General features: G+C 43.2%; 1 long non-coding RNA gene across 1 annotated transcript; it reads left to right on the top strand.

The window, feature by feature from the left end:
- The first annotated feature begins 7,649 nt into the window (after nucleotides 1-7,649).
- On the top strand, nucleotides 7,650-15,115 carry LOC114670117 (uncharacterized). The gene is made up of 2 exons (XR_003719601.2): nucleotides 7,650-7,965; nucleotides 14,826-15,115. It is a non-coding gene; the product is annotated as an uncharacterized LOC114670117 (long non-coding RNA).
- Nucleotides 15,116-15,806: the final 691 nt, after the last annotated feature.

Below are 15,806 nucleotides of genomic sequence, written 5' to 3'. Positions count from 1 at the left end.
AGGATTGTGATGGGACTCTTACACCCGGAACAGCTCTCCTAAGAGCTCCCCTCCGGTGAGGCAAGCATGATGAAAAGATTACTATAATTCATTCCTTTTTTTAAGTAAAGCAAACACATTAAAATAAGTTCTACATAATTCACAACAAAACAGAATTGCTGGGACAGAGATGCCTGTGGACATGGTATTTTAGCAAGAAATTTGCCAAATAATGAATTTAATTTTATGCTCCAGTAAATGCTTTTGTTTTCTTTTCAAAGAACAGGCTATTTCCCTAGCGATTTCCGAAACACTATCTCAGCTAAGTTTCTTTTAGTTTAGTAACAAGTTAATGTTGTGTTCCCTGGTTTTTTAAGTTTTTTTGAAGGTGCAGCTGTCAATACATGTATTGCTAAATGAACTGCATGTTTAAAAAATAATTTACATCAAAAAATCAGAATGTCTTGATTACCTGGAGGAGGAATGGATACAACTGCTATATTTATCACTATCAATGTTTGAATAACTAACTTTAATGTCTTAAATTATTATGTTAGATTGGTTTTACAAGAAGTTCAAAGCATACAACTTATTCCCCAAAGTGGGTCTTACATGTAGATAATATTTTATTTTCCCTCCATTTTCCTGTAGAAAAATTGTTCTAAATTCATTACAGAAAGTTATATGCCATTTAACTACCTGAAAGGTGATGTTATTGTGACAATTTTTGTAAATATTTCTAAAATGCCCAGAATTATACTGTATGAATACATCATTATTTATGGCATGTGATAATAGAAATGTTTTATTTGCATCATTTAGATTGGGTTTGTCTGCAAGTAACAGAGGACCTAACAGTGCTGGCTTATTTGTCTACAGCGATGTGGGGGAAGAAGCCCACAGCTGATCTAGCGGCTCAACACCAGCTCCAAGACCAGTCCCCATAAGTAGTCCTGCCCCACCTCGTCCTCAGGGTGAGGCTCCCGTGCTGGGATCACAGGATAGCTGCCATGCTCCCACCGTGTCCAGGGTCCAAGATGGGAGGAAGAAGATGGACGGCAGGGGAGGGACAGAGGCCAAAGGTACAAGCCAGCATTGTCAGATCACCAAAAAGATTTTTTTGCTTTAAGCCCCATCCCTAGTGACTTCTGATTCTGTCCAAACACCCAAAATTGGGTCATATGTCCCCCCTTAGCTAATAGGATATCTGTAGAGTTAGATACTTTTCAGTAGGTATTGACATACAAGAGTACTATTAGGAAGTAGATAATGAACACTGACTAAGCAATTAGCTGTTTCTGCACAGTGTTGAGATTTTACTGACTTTTATTGCTTGTGGTAGAACCTTACATTGCATGGACTGGTTCTGGATTTCTTCTATTTCATATACACAGGAAGGATACTTCCACACTCCCATGAAGTCAGGCACAACCAGTGCTTGCCTGCAGCTAATGAAGGGTGAGCAGAAACGATGTGTGTAGCTCCCAGGCTGAAGCACCCAGCTGCAGTGCTTGACTGAGCCCTGCCTTCCCCACCACAGCAATCATGGAAACAGTTGTCAAGATGGAGCGGTCTTAGAGTGTTAAATACAAACCAAGCTCTCCCACAACCCACACTAGATGGAGCACTTGAGGAGAAAGCAAACCTTTGTTCTTTTAGCTCCTAGGACTTGGGGCTTGTTTGTTACTCTCAAACCTGACCTATCCTGACTGGTACAAATTGGTAGTAGTGTCCTCAATTAAATGTATGTATATGTTTGTTTAATAAATAAGTGGGGATATATTAAAATGTAGCATATGTTTAAAAGCCAATAGCATTTCTTTAAATATAAAGTGTTGAAAAATAAATGATCCACCCGTTTTTCACAGTTTATGTCCTGGAATGACACCGGTTTGAATGCAGAGATAAGTGTAGGGGCATGAGGAGGAGGAAGCTTTGAGGAGTTAAAGTGGCTCTTTGAAGAGGATATGGAAGATGAGGACCCCTACTAAGGAAGGTCCCTATTGATGGGGGGCAGTTATCCACCATGGAGAAGATGGGCCCTCCTCCATCCTAATAAGCCCTAATAAACTGATTTTTACTGTTTGTTTTGAAATAATTTTAGACTTACAAAAATGTCACACCAATAGTCCAAAGAATCCTCCCTCGACTTCATTCAATGCACTGTCTCCTGCTTTTCCTCCTGCTGATCAGGAAATGTCTCTGCTTTCTTGGCAAACTCATCCTTCTTTACATACAGTTGGAATGTTAGAGCTCCTCAAGGTGGCCCCCAGGCCCCCTTCTCTGCGCCATCTGCACTCTGTCCTCAGAAGAACTCGTGTGCACCCAGGGCTTCGGTTACCGCACAGCATGGTGGTGACTCGCAAACATGTCCCTTGAGCCAGACCACTCCTCACATTTCCACGCTTTTGTCTGCATATTGTCCTTGGTATATCTAGTAATATCCAATTCTATATTTGATATTCACTCTTCTCTGGCTCAAATGAACCTCACAGTAAAGTCCCAAACAGGACTTGTTCTTTTCCCCATCTACCCACACCAGGCCTTCCTGTCTGCTGGTGTTTTCTGTTTCACTGAATGATACTAGTGAGCATCGAAGGGTGGAAGCCATGGATCTCTCAGTGCTGCTCAGCATCTCTCCAACTTATCTTTCATATTCTACAACGAATGTCCCTTTTCTGGGGAAGCCCTTCCTGACCTACCAGACAGACCTAAAACTGCCCATGTCACCTTCACTGCACTTATGATACTTAGGATTTTATAATTGTTTGTATAGTCACTTAATATTTGTCTCCTCAGTTAGGCCAGCCATCAGCTCGTTGAGAGTGGGACTGCTCTCTGATTCGAGGTGGGGTCCCCACCTCCTAACTCATGAGCTCAGTGTTCAGTAGGTGTCTATTGAATGAATATATGATGGACACCTTTCTAACATATGACTTTGCTCCTGAAAGTTCTGGATTCCCTTCCTCTCCTTGGTGGATCACTTAAGAGAGGGAAGATCAGTTCACTTCTTCTTCGCTGAATCACCTCTAAGTATTCTCAAGAGATTTCATAAGGTCAGACAAAATCAACTTCTCAAGTTCAAGCCAGAACTCTTTTTTACATTACCAGTATTTCAGAAATCGAGGTCCTCATTTGGTAAAAGACAAAGAGAACTCATCCTTTTCCAAGCCAACAGTGGACATAGCAGAGCATGAATACATTTGGCCAAAGCGCATCCTAGGATGGGGGCTCAGCACACACAAAGGCCCTGAGGTCGGAGCCCGCCTGGTATTTGCAGGAAGAGCAAGGCCTCCAGAGTCAGGAGTGGAGTGGGTAGGGAGGAGAGGCTTTTACAACACGAGAAGTCCATGGGGCTATTTAAGAGCACCAGCAGAGGAGGTACAGGACTGAATGTATGTTTTAAAAGTCTCACCATAGCTACTGTGTAGAGAAGACATTGCAGGGGCAGACTGTGAGGGAAGAATTGGGAGATAGTGCTACTGCCTCTCATCTGCTACTCTCTGGCTCCCCTGAACAGATCTAGAAAGAGAGGGTTTGTGGGGAAATCAGGTGGAGGAAAGAGGTCAGGGAAACAGTACAGGGAGCAGTTCTCTGGTCAATGCCAACAGTCGTTCCCTTGCCAGGCATGGCAGGGCTTGGTCATGGCCTGGGTTTTGAGCCATGACAGAGGAAGGTACTGGCCTTTGAACGAGGCTGATGGATTTGCTCCATCTTGGGCTGGGAGAGAATGATTGAGGTCAGCTACCAAAGCCTTCCTATGAAACCTCCAAAAAGTAACCACAGCTCCAACCTAAGACTGTGGCCTGAGTGCCAACCACATGGGCCTGTGAGGGGAGAGATGACCACAGGCACCAAGCCATTGTCCTTCCCCATCTGTCCCAGGCTCGGACCCTGCCAGCTTCTGCGCGTGATTCTTGGTTCAGCCCCTTAGGTTCTCATGTTGTGGAAATTCCCCCAGGATTCTGAAGACCAGATGAGTGACCTCAGTAGGAACACAGCCCTGGGATCCAGGAAGGGCTGGACATGACACCCATTGTGCCCCCTTGCTGGCTGAGTCTGTGGGGTTGTGCATGCCTGGGCGGGTGGGTGTCCTCTGTAAGTGGGGTCAGTTACTCCGCCAACCTTGATGAGCTGCTGGAAGTACCCAGCATGATACCTGGTATGCAATACACGTACAGTAAGAATCTGTTAGTGTCCAAGCGTTTCTGTTTCTTCCTAGGTCTTTTCATGTAAAGGGAGAGGAGGTTGTATCTGGAATTCTTACCAGGCACCATTTTCCATGGAAACCTAAAATACATTTTGGAATCTTGGAGAGCAAGTCCCTTCTCCTAGTTTTCATTTTAAAGTTTCCTAATTGTTTTTCTATATAGGTTTGTACAGATTCTCTAAAGTAGCCTAAAGAATCTGAATGGTCCTGGGTTGAGTTTGGTGCTCCTAGCTAGGAAGGGGTGAGGTCCACTGCTGAGAAGTGACTGATATCTAGCTGTGGCCCCAAAAGCAGGTAGAGGGAAGCCATGAGCAGGGCCCAGCTCTCTGTGACTCCCTCCACACAGGAGGGCTTGCTCACATCATCAAGACAGGCTGAATATTTGGAAACTGGGAAACTCAGAATTCAGTTTTGGTCTTTTCCACTCTTGAGAAACCCAGATGACATGTGTCTGTGCATAGACATGGCCCTTTGGCTACACAGGGCAACATGAAGGCTGGTGGGGCCCCTGGAAATAAGCAAATAAAGAGCAGTCCCTACTGTCCTTGGGGACTTGGTGTCCCGCAGTGGGAGCTCAGTGCCCCTGCAGAACCTGCCCTGTCTTGCCACCACTGCCTCCCGAAGCCTGACCCCATGCAAGAAGTGCTTATCAGTGAGATTCTTGAAGATCAAACAGTCAGTGTGGTCTCTACCACAACTGGCATGATGAATTTAAGGGCTGAGTCAGCTGGCTCTGACAATTCTTGTCCCCTTCTGCATATAGAAACCAAAACTCTACTGACTGGTTGTGGGAACAGGGCATTAAACTCTGACAGGTTGCAAATGTCCTGGGGAAAATGACCTCTGCTCCCTCTGCTCCCGCCCGGATCCCTGCTCTGGAGGCCTGCACTAATTAGCGTCTGGCAGGTGTCTGGAAAGAGCTGCCTGGCCGGCCGTGGTGACATCATGGCTGGACATTGCTCCCCCATTCCACTGCTGAGAAAGTCTCTGTTTCATTAGGCGGCCAGGATTACTTTTTAATTTTTTTAATCCCCTTTGTAGGTTCTGGCTCCAATCAGTCTTGGGGAACATTCTGCGTGCTCATTCCCACTCCCACTGCCTCAACAACGGTGCTCCAGTTAAAGTTACTGTTCCCGGAGGAGTGAGGCTCACCTTCCCCAGGCAGGCGCAGCCACACACCCCAGCCCCCACGTATCAGCGCCAGCAACCAGCACTGCCGTTGCTTTATACTCATATACTCATATATGGGATACTAGCCCACAGTTGGGGTAATTTTTGAGAATGGGCGATGAGTCCATGGGTGGGGCTTCATTATTAATTATGAAACTCATAATTTTAATAGTTTTTTTAAAAACATATTAATTCAATAATGTGTCTTTTTCTCATTACAAAATAATTCACATACACTGTAGACATTGAAAAATATTAGAAAGTTCCTATAATGAAGTCACCCAAAAATATCTGTCATCAGCATTTTGATATGGCTATTATACAGATAACAAAACGGGGGTCGTACTGAGGAAGCAGCTGAGGGCCTGTCCTTTTCTTCAACTTTGTAGAGTACTAAGAACATCTTCCCATGTCTTAAAATAACCCCAAAAGCATGCTTTTTAAATAACCACATAACATTTCATGGGATGTGGATATACTATAAGGTCCAGAAATTGAATTCCCACCTGAATGGCCCTTGTCCCATCTGGCTGAGATCGTCAGAGGTGTGAGTCTGCCATGCACATCAGGCCTGCAGCAGAGAAGCCTGACAGTAAGAAGGCCCTTTGGCCTTGGTCCCCAGCTGGGGGTGAATTTCTCACATTCAAGTTGTAAATGCACCTCCACGCTGTGTAACAGGGTGGAAAAGGCACATTTCCCCTTTGGGATGTACACAACCTCGGGTGGATTTACTATTTACAAAAAGGCAGAGGCTGAACTTGAGTATTCAGGGTCCTAACATGAGTGTCATTGCTTTCCTTGGACCCAGAGCCCACATGGGGTCCTGGAGGAGCCCAAGAATCAAGATAATTTCTGCATCACTGAGTCACCCTGACCTTCCCTCCTGACCAAGGAAGCACATCAGAGGGCAAGTGAGTGAGAATATTACAGCAATAAAATTCACTTACAAACTAGCAAACCCTTGAACTCAATGTCACTCCCAACTGTGGCTGTAAACCACCCAGAGGATGGCCCATGGCTCCATGCGGGCCCATGAGCCCGAGGCTGGGCCTAGTGATGTGTCTTCTCAGATAACCACTCCCCCTCCTGGGGCAGAGAATCAAGGTTAAAGTTGGATTGCAATGGGACTGAGATGCCGAGTAGATGGAATGCACCCTGACTGGAATGTAGATCGTACATCTAATGAGACAGATCAGATCTGGGAGAAGCAGATTCTCAGAGCATGAGCCAGTTCTTCCAGAATTTAAGCAGATACAGGTGCCAGCCCACCAAGATCTTTGCCAAAGGTATCTTCTTCACATACCTGGAGAGAAAAGAGGGCCTAAAACTTTAAATCTGAGGACTATGTGTTTTCTAAAAGCCAGGTCCCTTGCCAATATGTCCGGATCTTTATCTTGGTATAGTTTATCTAATCAGACAACACAAAGAAGTAAAATTCATACTTCAGAGGAACTGGCGCCATCAAGAAACCCAGGGAGTACCCGTGTGTCTGGATCAAGGGGAGTCTTTCACCTCCACCCGCCTGGGAAGGATTGCTCCATCAGTCAGCTGAATTCCTGAGAATCACAGGGTCCACAGCTTTTAGGTGCATCTGTGGGGAGGTGCCTTCCCTTGTGAATGGGTCCCATGTCAAGAGGCTCATGGACATCACTGAGACCATGGAGCTGAGTAGTGGGCGGATCAATCAGAGATTTGAGTCCTCAGTCCAGAGGGCTTGCTCCAAAGGACATGCAGTCAGCCAGATGTGGAAGAAGAGGAAAGGCTTCCATCAAGGGAAACAGCCTGTCATGAACTGCAGAAAGCTCAGAGAAGCCAGGGAACGCTACTCCCAGAATACAGGGAGCCGTTCTGTGGACAAGCAGTGGAGACAGATGTGAATAGAGCATCCCACCAATAGCCGTCTCCCCACACTTTTAGGAAGTGGATCTCCTCCTTAACGCTGCAGTTGGGGCAGGTCTGTTTGACCCTCAAGGTGCTCAGATCTGCTTGTCCCTGAAGTCTGTGAGAGCAACAACCAGCTCTTCCTTGATCTGACTGGGGAGCTGAGGGGACTCAAAGGAAACCAGTAGAGAGCTTCAAAGTGACGGAGACAGGGGCTGAGAGAGAAACGATGCCAGCATTGACTACTGAGGCTCCTCGGGCAGCTTCTCCAGGCCTGCCTGGGCTTCATTCACTTGGCTCCAACAAGGCTGGGTGAGAGGGGACATTCTTGCTCGTCATCAGGGGCTGCACATGTTAGAGACTCTAGAACATGGAATGTTCCTCTCTCAGCAAGGGAGGGCTGGGAATGTGATTCCAGAGGGCACTGTAACCTGGCCAGCCACAGGGGGAAGAACCTTAGGTCCTGAGTGTGCTCTTTGAGAAGGAGGTTCTGACAGAGTAGGAAGTGGGCTGTGGGGTCACGTTGTTCCCATTCACCACAGTGAAAGCCTGCCAGGAAACATTCTGGAAATGGGATCTACTCTAGAAAATACAGAGAAGATGAGACAGGTAGAATCAAGGAACTAAAGGTAAACAGGCCATGGGATGAAACCACTGAGAGTCAAGAGAATGCCATTCTGAAAGAACATAAGAACAAAAGACTAAACTTTGAAGGTTATTGATAGGTAAAATATACAAGCAAAATAAGCTAAAGGAATTAGAATAGATAAAAGTGAGAGCTGTTAAAGACCGATAAACTCAATAGATAATGAAAATGTAAACACTTATTATCCACAATAGCATACTAGTTAAATTATGATAGATTATATGTGGTGAAATGATAATATATCTCTGAACATAGTGTTCCAGAAAGACCAGCAATGAGCAATACGTAATATGTTCTTGGCATAGTACATGATAAAAGTAAACATAGTACAATTCCAACCTAAATATATATATATACACACATGTACACACACACACATGTGCATGTAGACAAATATTAAGTATTTATAGAAGTATGTATGTGTGTCCATGCAAATGTGCACTCATAGATAAAAATACAAAAGGAAATACAGCAAAGTGCTAACAGCGGTTAACTCTGGGATTATTACTAATTACTAATTTTAAAAAGAATAGTACTTTTTAAAAACTCTTTACAATGATTCTGAATTACTTTTATTGCCTGAAAAAAAGTTTTTCAAAACTTTTACAAAAAAGTAAAAAGAGGAAGATGTAGGCAAGATGGCTGAATAGGAACAGCTCCAGCCTCCAGCTCCGAGCACAAACGACACAGAAGACGGGTGATTTCTGCATTTTCAACTGAGGTACCAGGTTCATCTCATTGGGGAGTGCCAGACAATCAGTGCTGGTCAGTTGGTGCAGCCCGACCAGTGAGAGCTGAAGCAAGGCAAGGCATCGCCTCACCTGCAAAGCGCAAGGGGGAAGGGAATCCCTTTTCCTAGCCAAGGGAAACTGAGACACAACACCTGGAAAATCAGGTAACTCCCACCCTAATACTGCGCTTTACCAAGGGTCTTAGCAAACAGCACACCAGGAGATTATATTCCACACCTGACCCAGAGGGTCCCACGCCCATGGAGCCTCCCTCATTGCTAGCACAGAGGTCTGCGATCTAACTGCAAGGTGGCAGCGAGGCTGGGGGAGGGGCGACCGCCATTGCTGAGGCTTAAGTAGGTAAACAAAGCCTCCGGGAAGCTCGAACTGGGTGGAACGTACCTCAGCTCAAGGAGACCTGCCTGTCTCTATAGACTCCACCTCTGGGGATGGGGCATAGCTAAATAAAAAGCAGCAGAAACCTCTGTAGATGTTAATGACCCTGTCTGACAGCTTTGAAGAGAGCAGTGGATCTCCCAGCATGGAGGTTGAGATCTGAGAACGGACAGACTGCCTGCTCAAGTGGGTCCCTGACCCCTGAGTAGCCTAACTGGGAGACATCCCCCACTAGGTGCAGACCGACACCTCACACCTCACATGGCGGGGTACTCCCCTGAGATGAAGCTTCCAGAGCAAGAATCAGACAGCAGCACTCACTGTTCAGCAATATTCTATCTTCTGCAGCCTCCACTGCTGATATCCAGGCAAACAGGTCTGGAGTGGACCTCAGGCAATCTCCAACAGACCTACAGCTGAGAATCCTGACTGTTAGAAGGAAAACTAACAAAGAGAAAGGACACCCACACCAAAACCCCATCAGTACATCGCCAGCATCAAAGACCAAAGGCAGATAAAACCACAAAGATGGGGAAAAAGTAGGGCAGAAAAGCTGGAAATTCAAAAAATCAGAGCGCATCTCCCCTCCAAGGGAATGCAGCTCATCACCAGCAATGGATCACAGCTGGACGGAGAATGACTTTGACGAGTTGAGAGAAGAAGGCTTCAGTCAATCAAACTTCTCAGAGCTAAAGGAGGAACTACGTACCCAGTACAAAGAAACTAAAAATCTTGAAAAAAGAATGGGAGAATGGATAACTAGAATAATCAATGCAGAGAAGGCCATAAACTAACAGAGACAAAAACCATGACACGAGAAATACGTGACAAATACACAAGCTTCAGTAACCAACTCGATCAACTGGAAGAAAGAGTATCAATGATTGAAGATCAAATGAATGAAATGAAGCGAGAGGAGAAGTCTAGAGAAAAAAAACGAAAAAGAAATGAACAAAGCCTCCAAGAAATATGGGATTATGGAAAAGACCAAATCTGCGTCTGATTGGTGTGCCTGAAAGTGAGGGGGAAAATGGAACCAAGTTGGAAAACACTCTTCAGGATATCATCCAGGAGAACTTCCCCAACCTAGTAAGGCAGGCCAACATTCAAATTCAGGAAATACAGAGAACACCACAAAGATACTCCTCGAGAAGAGCAACTCCAAGACACATAATTGTCAGATTCACCAAAGTTGAAATGAAGGAAAAAATGTTAAGGGCAGCCAGAGAGACAGGTCGGGTTACTCACAAAGGGAAGCCCATCAGACTAACAGCAGATCTCTCGGCAGAAACTCTACAAGCCAGAAGAGAGTGGGGGGCCAATATTCAACATTCTTAAAGAAAAGAATTTTCAACCCAGAATTTCATATCCAGCCAAACTAAGTTTCATCAGTGAAGGAGAAATAAAATCCGTTACAGGCAAGCAAATGCTTCGAGATTTTGTCACCACCAGGCCTGCCCTACAAGAGACCCTGAAGGAAGCACTAAACATGGAAAGGAGCAACTGGTACCAGTCATTGCAAAAACATGCCAAAATGTAAAGACCATTGATGCTAGGAAGAAACTGCATCAACTAATGAGCAAAATAACCAGCTAATATCACAATGACAGGGTCAAGTTCACACATAGCAATATTAACTTTAAATGTAAATGGAATAAAAGGTTCAATTAAAAGACACAGACTGGCAAATTGGATAAAGAGTCAAGACCCATCAGTTTGCTGTATTCAGGAGACCCATCTAACATGCAGAGACACACACAGGCTCAAAATAAAGGGATGGAGGAAGATCTACCAAGCAAATGGAGAACAAAAAAAGCAGAAGTTGCAATCCTAGTCTCTGATAAAACAGACTTTAAACCATCAACGATCAAAAGAGACAAAGAAGGCCATTACATAATGGTAAAGGGATCAATTCAACAGGAAGAGCTAACTATCCTAAATATATATGCACCCAATACAGGAGCACCCAGATTCATAAAGCAAGCCCTTACAGACTTACAAAGATACTTAGACTCCCATACAATAATAACGGGAGACTTCAACACCCCACTGTCAACATTAGACAGATCAACGAGACAGAAAGTTAATAAGGATATCCAGGAATTGAACTCAACTCTGCACCAAGCAGACCTAATAGACATCTACAGAACTCTCCACCCCAAATCAACAGAATATACATTCTTCTCAGCACCACATCACACTTATTCCAAAATTGACCACATAGTTGGAATTAAAGCACTCCTCAGCAAATGTACAAGAACAGAAATTATAACAAACTGGCTCTCAGACCACAGTGCAATTAAACTAGAACTCAGTACTAAGAAACTCAATCAAAACCTCTCAACTACATGGAAACTGAACAACCTGCTCCTGAATGACTACTGGGTACATAACGAAATGAAGGCAGAAATAAAGATGTTCTTTGAAACCAATGAGAACAAAGATACAACATACCAGAATCTGTGGGACACATTTAAAGCAGTGTGTAGAGGGAAATTTATAGCACTAAATGCCCACCAGAGAAAGCTGGAAAGATCTAAAATTGACACCCTAACATCACTATTAAAACAACTAGAGAAGCAAGAGCAAACATATTCAAAAGCTAGCAGAAGGCAAGAAATAGCTAAGATCAGAGCAGAACTGAAGGAGATAGAGACACAAAAAGCCCTCCAAAAAATCAATGAATCCAGGAGTTAGTTTTTTGAAAAGATCAACAAAATTGATAGACTGCTAGCAAGAAAAATAAAGAAGAGAGAAGAAGCAAATAGATGCAATAAAAAATGATAAAGGGGATATCACCACCAACCTCACAGAAATACAAACTACCATCAGAGAATACTATAAACACCTCTATGCAAATAAACTAGAAAACCTAGAAGAAATGGATAATTTCCTGGACATTTACACTCTCCCAAGACTAAACCAGGAAGAAGTTGAATCCCTGAATAGACCAATAGCAGGCTCTGAAATTGAAGCAATAATTAATGGCCTACCAACCAAAAAAAGTCCAGGACCAGATGAATTCACAGTCAAATTCTACTGGAGTTACAAGGAGGAGCTGGTACCATTCCTTCTGAAACTATTCCAATAAATAGAAAAAGAGGGAATCCTCCCTAACTCATTTTATGAGGCCAACATCATCCTGATACCAAAGCCTGGCAGAGATACAACAAATAAAGAGAATTTTAGACCAATATCCCCAATGAACACTGATGCAAAAAATCCTCAATAAAATACTGGCAAACCAAATCCAGCAGCACATCAAAAAGCTTATCCACCATGATCAAGTGGGCTTCATCCCTGGGATGCAAGGCTAGTTCAACATACACAAATCAATAAATGTAATCCAGCATATAAACAGAACCAAAGACAAAAACCACATGATTATCTCAATAGATGCAGAAAAGGCCTTTGACAAAATTCAACAGCCCTTCATACTAAAAACTCTCAATAAATTCGGTATTGATGGAATGTATCTCCAAATAATAAGAGCTATTTATGACAAACCCACAGCCAATATCATACTGAATGGGCAAAAACTGGAAGCATTCCCTTTGAAAACTGGCACAAGACAGGGATGCCCTCTCTCACCACTCCTAGTCAACATAGTGTTGGAAGTTCTGGCTAGGGCAATCAGGCAAGAGAAAGAAATCAAGGGTATTCAGCTAGGAAAAGAAGAAGTCAAATTGTCCCTGTTTGCAGATGACATGATTGTATGTTTAGAAAACCCCATCATCTCAGCCCAAAATCTCCTTAAGCTGATAAGAAACTTCAGCAAAGTCTCAGCATACAAAATTAATGTGCAAAAATCACAAGCATTCTTATACACCAGTAACAGACAAACAGAGAGCCAAATCATGAATGAACTGCCATTCACAATTGCTTCAAAGAGAATAAAATACCTAGGAATCCAACTTACAAGAAGAACTACAAACCACTGCTCAGTGAAATAAAAGAGGACACAAACAAATGGAAGAACATACCATGCTCATGGATAGGAAGAATCAATATCGTGAAAATGGCCATACTGCGCAAGGTAATTTATAGATTCAATGCCATTCCCATCAAGCTACCAATGACTCTTCACAGAACTGGAAAAAACTGCTTTAAAGTTCATATGGAACCAAACAAGACCCCGCATTGCCAAGACAATCCTAAGTCAAAAGAACAAAGCTGGAGGCATCACACTACCTGACTTCAAACTATACTACAAGGCTACAGTAACCAAAACAGCATGATACTGGTACCACAACAGAGATATAGACCAATGGAAGAGAACAGAGCCCTCAGAAATAATACCACATGTCTACAGCCATCTGATCTTTGACAATGGAAAAACAAGAAATAGGGAAAGGATTCCCTATTTAATAAATGGTGCTGCGAAAATTGGCTAGCCATAAGTAGAAAATTAATTCAAAATAGATTAGAGACTTAAATGTTAGACCTAAAACCATAAAAACCCTAGAAGAAAACCTAGGTAATACCATTCAGGACATAGGCATGGGCAAGGACTTCATGTCTAAAACACCAAAAGCAACAGCAACAAAAGCCAAAATTGACAAATGGGATCTAATTAAACTAAAGAGCTTCTGCACAGCAAAAGAAACTATCATCAGAGTGAACAGGCAACCTACAGAATGGGAGAACATTTTTGCAATCTACTCATCTGACAAAGGGCTAATATCCAGAACCTATAAAGAACTCAAACAAATTTATGAGAAAAAAACAAACAACCCCATCAAAAAGTGGGCAAAGGATATGAACAGACATTTCTCAAAAGGAGACATGCATACAGCCAACAGGCACATGAAAAAATGCTCATCATCACTGGCCATCAGAGAAATGCAAATCAAAACCACAATGAGATACCATCTCACACCAGTTAGAATGGCAATCATTAAAAAGTCAGGAAACAACAGGTGCTGGAGAGGATGTGCAGAAATAGGAACACTTTTACACTGTTGGTGGGATTGTAAACTGGTTCAACCATTGTAGAAAACAGTATGGCGATTCCTCAAGGATCTAGAACTAGAAATACCATATGACCCAGCCATCCCATTACTGGGTATATACCCAAAGGATTATAAATCATGCTCCTATAAAGACACATGCACACATATGTTTATTGTGGCACTATTCACAATAGCAAAGACTTGGAATCAACCCAAATGTCCATCAGTGACAGACTGGATTAAGAAAATGTGGCACATATACACCATGGAATACTATGCAGCCATAAAAAAGGATGAGTTCGTGTCCTTTGTGGGGACATGGATGCAGCTGGAAACCATCATTCTCAGCAAACTATCACAAGAACAGAAAACCAAACACCGCATGTTCTCACTCACAGGTGGGAATTGAACAATGAGATCACTTGGACTCTGGAAGGGGAACATCACACACCAGGGCCTATTACGGGGAGGGGGAAGGGGGGAGGGATGGCATTGGGAGTTATACCTGACGTAAATGACAAGTTGATGAGTGCTGATGAGTTGATGAGTGCAGCACACCAACATGGCACAAGTATACATATGTAACAAATCTGCACATTGTGCACATGTACCCTAGAACTTAAAGTATAATAAAAAAAATTAAAAATAAAAAAACAAAGTAAAAAGATGTCTTAAAAATGTATCTATGGATAAATGAAGTTATTTGTTGTTTTAAAGTTATTCTACTAGAGGCATTTAATTTTTACTTGGAGAAATGTTACAGAAGGAGAAATACTTCAAATGATATTCTTTATATAATATGAGGATATAATATTAATTTATTCTTTAGAAAGTATTAGTTCATGCACACTCTTGCCCAGGTACTGGGAAGGTAACAAACCAGACAGACACCTGTCCTCCATGATCTCATGTGGAAGTGGGAGCTGATCACCGCATATGCGTGGACACGAAGGGAACAAGGACCGCTGGGCCTACCTGAGAGTGGAAGATGGAGGATGAGGATTAAAAACTACTCATGGGCTATTGTGCTTACTACTTATTATAGACAAAGTAATCTGTACACCAAACCCCCATGACACGCAATTCATCCATATAAAAAACCTGCACTTGTACCCCTTGAGCCGAAAATAAAAGTTGTAAAGAAAAAAAATTTATATTCTAAGGGTTACACAGTAGTTGGGAGAAATACACAATCAATAAAGAGTATGCTCAGTGGTGAGAAGGGCAAAAAAAAAAAAAAAAAAAAAAAAAAAAAGCAAAAGGGATGGTTGGTTCTAGGAATCTGCTGTAATTTTAAATAACCAAATGGTGAAGAACAAGTCCCCGAGAAGGTGACTTTTGGGCAAAGACCTGGAAGAGGTGACGGCGCCATCCTGTGGACAGGTGTGTAAAGGCATCCAGGTAGGTGAGCCAGTGTCTGGCATGGCCAAGGAGGCAGGAGGCCGGTGTGCCCCACGGAGTAGGGGGAGGGGAGTAGGAGATTAGGGCAAAACGTGACTTTGGCTATGACTATGAGTGAGCTGGGAGGTCTGGAGGTCATACACTGAGAAGAATAAAGCAAAGGGTATCGCTGGCCAGGGCTGCGCATGCCCAAATGCACCTCCTTGCCTCTCTGGGACCCTCTTTCAGCACCATTGAAGTGTGCAGCTCAGGGCTCCCATTCAAACTTCAGCTAAGGGGGATGCAAGTTGCTGGGGGCTTATCATCATGTATTTCCATAAAATATCAGTCAGTCAAAGTAAAACCAAATTCAAATGGCACAATTTGGAGGAACAAAATATGTTTAAAAGAACTTGAACAAAGATACAGGCATCGTAAGTGGGAAGCTTAAAGCAACCATG

The sequence above is a fragment of the Macaca mulatta genome, chromosome 9 (genome assembly GCF_049350105.2).
Source record: "Macaca mulatta isolate MMU2019108-1 chromosome 9, T2T-MMU8v2.0, whole genome shotgun sequence".
In the NCBI taxonomy this organism is placed as follows: Eukaryota; Metazoa; Chordata; class Mammalia; order Primates; family Cercopithecidae; genus Macaca; species Macaca mulatta.
Note: the sequence above shows the minus strand (reverse complement) of the source record. Positions and strands in the feature narration are given on the sequence as shown.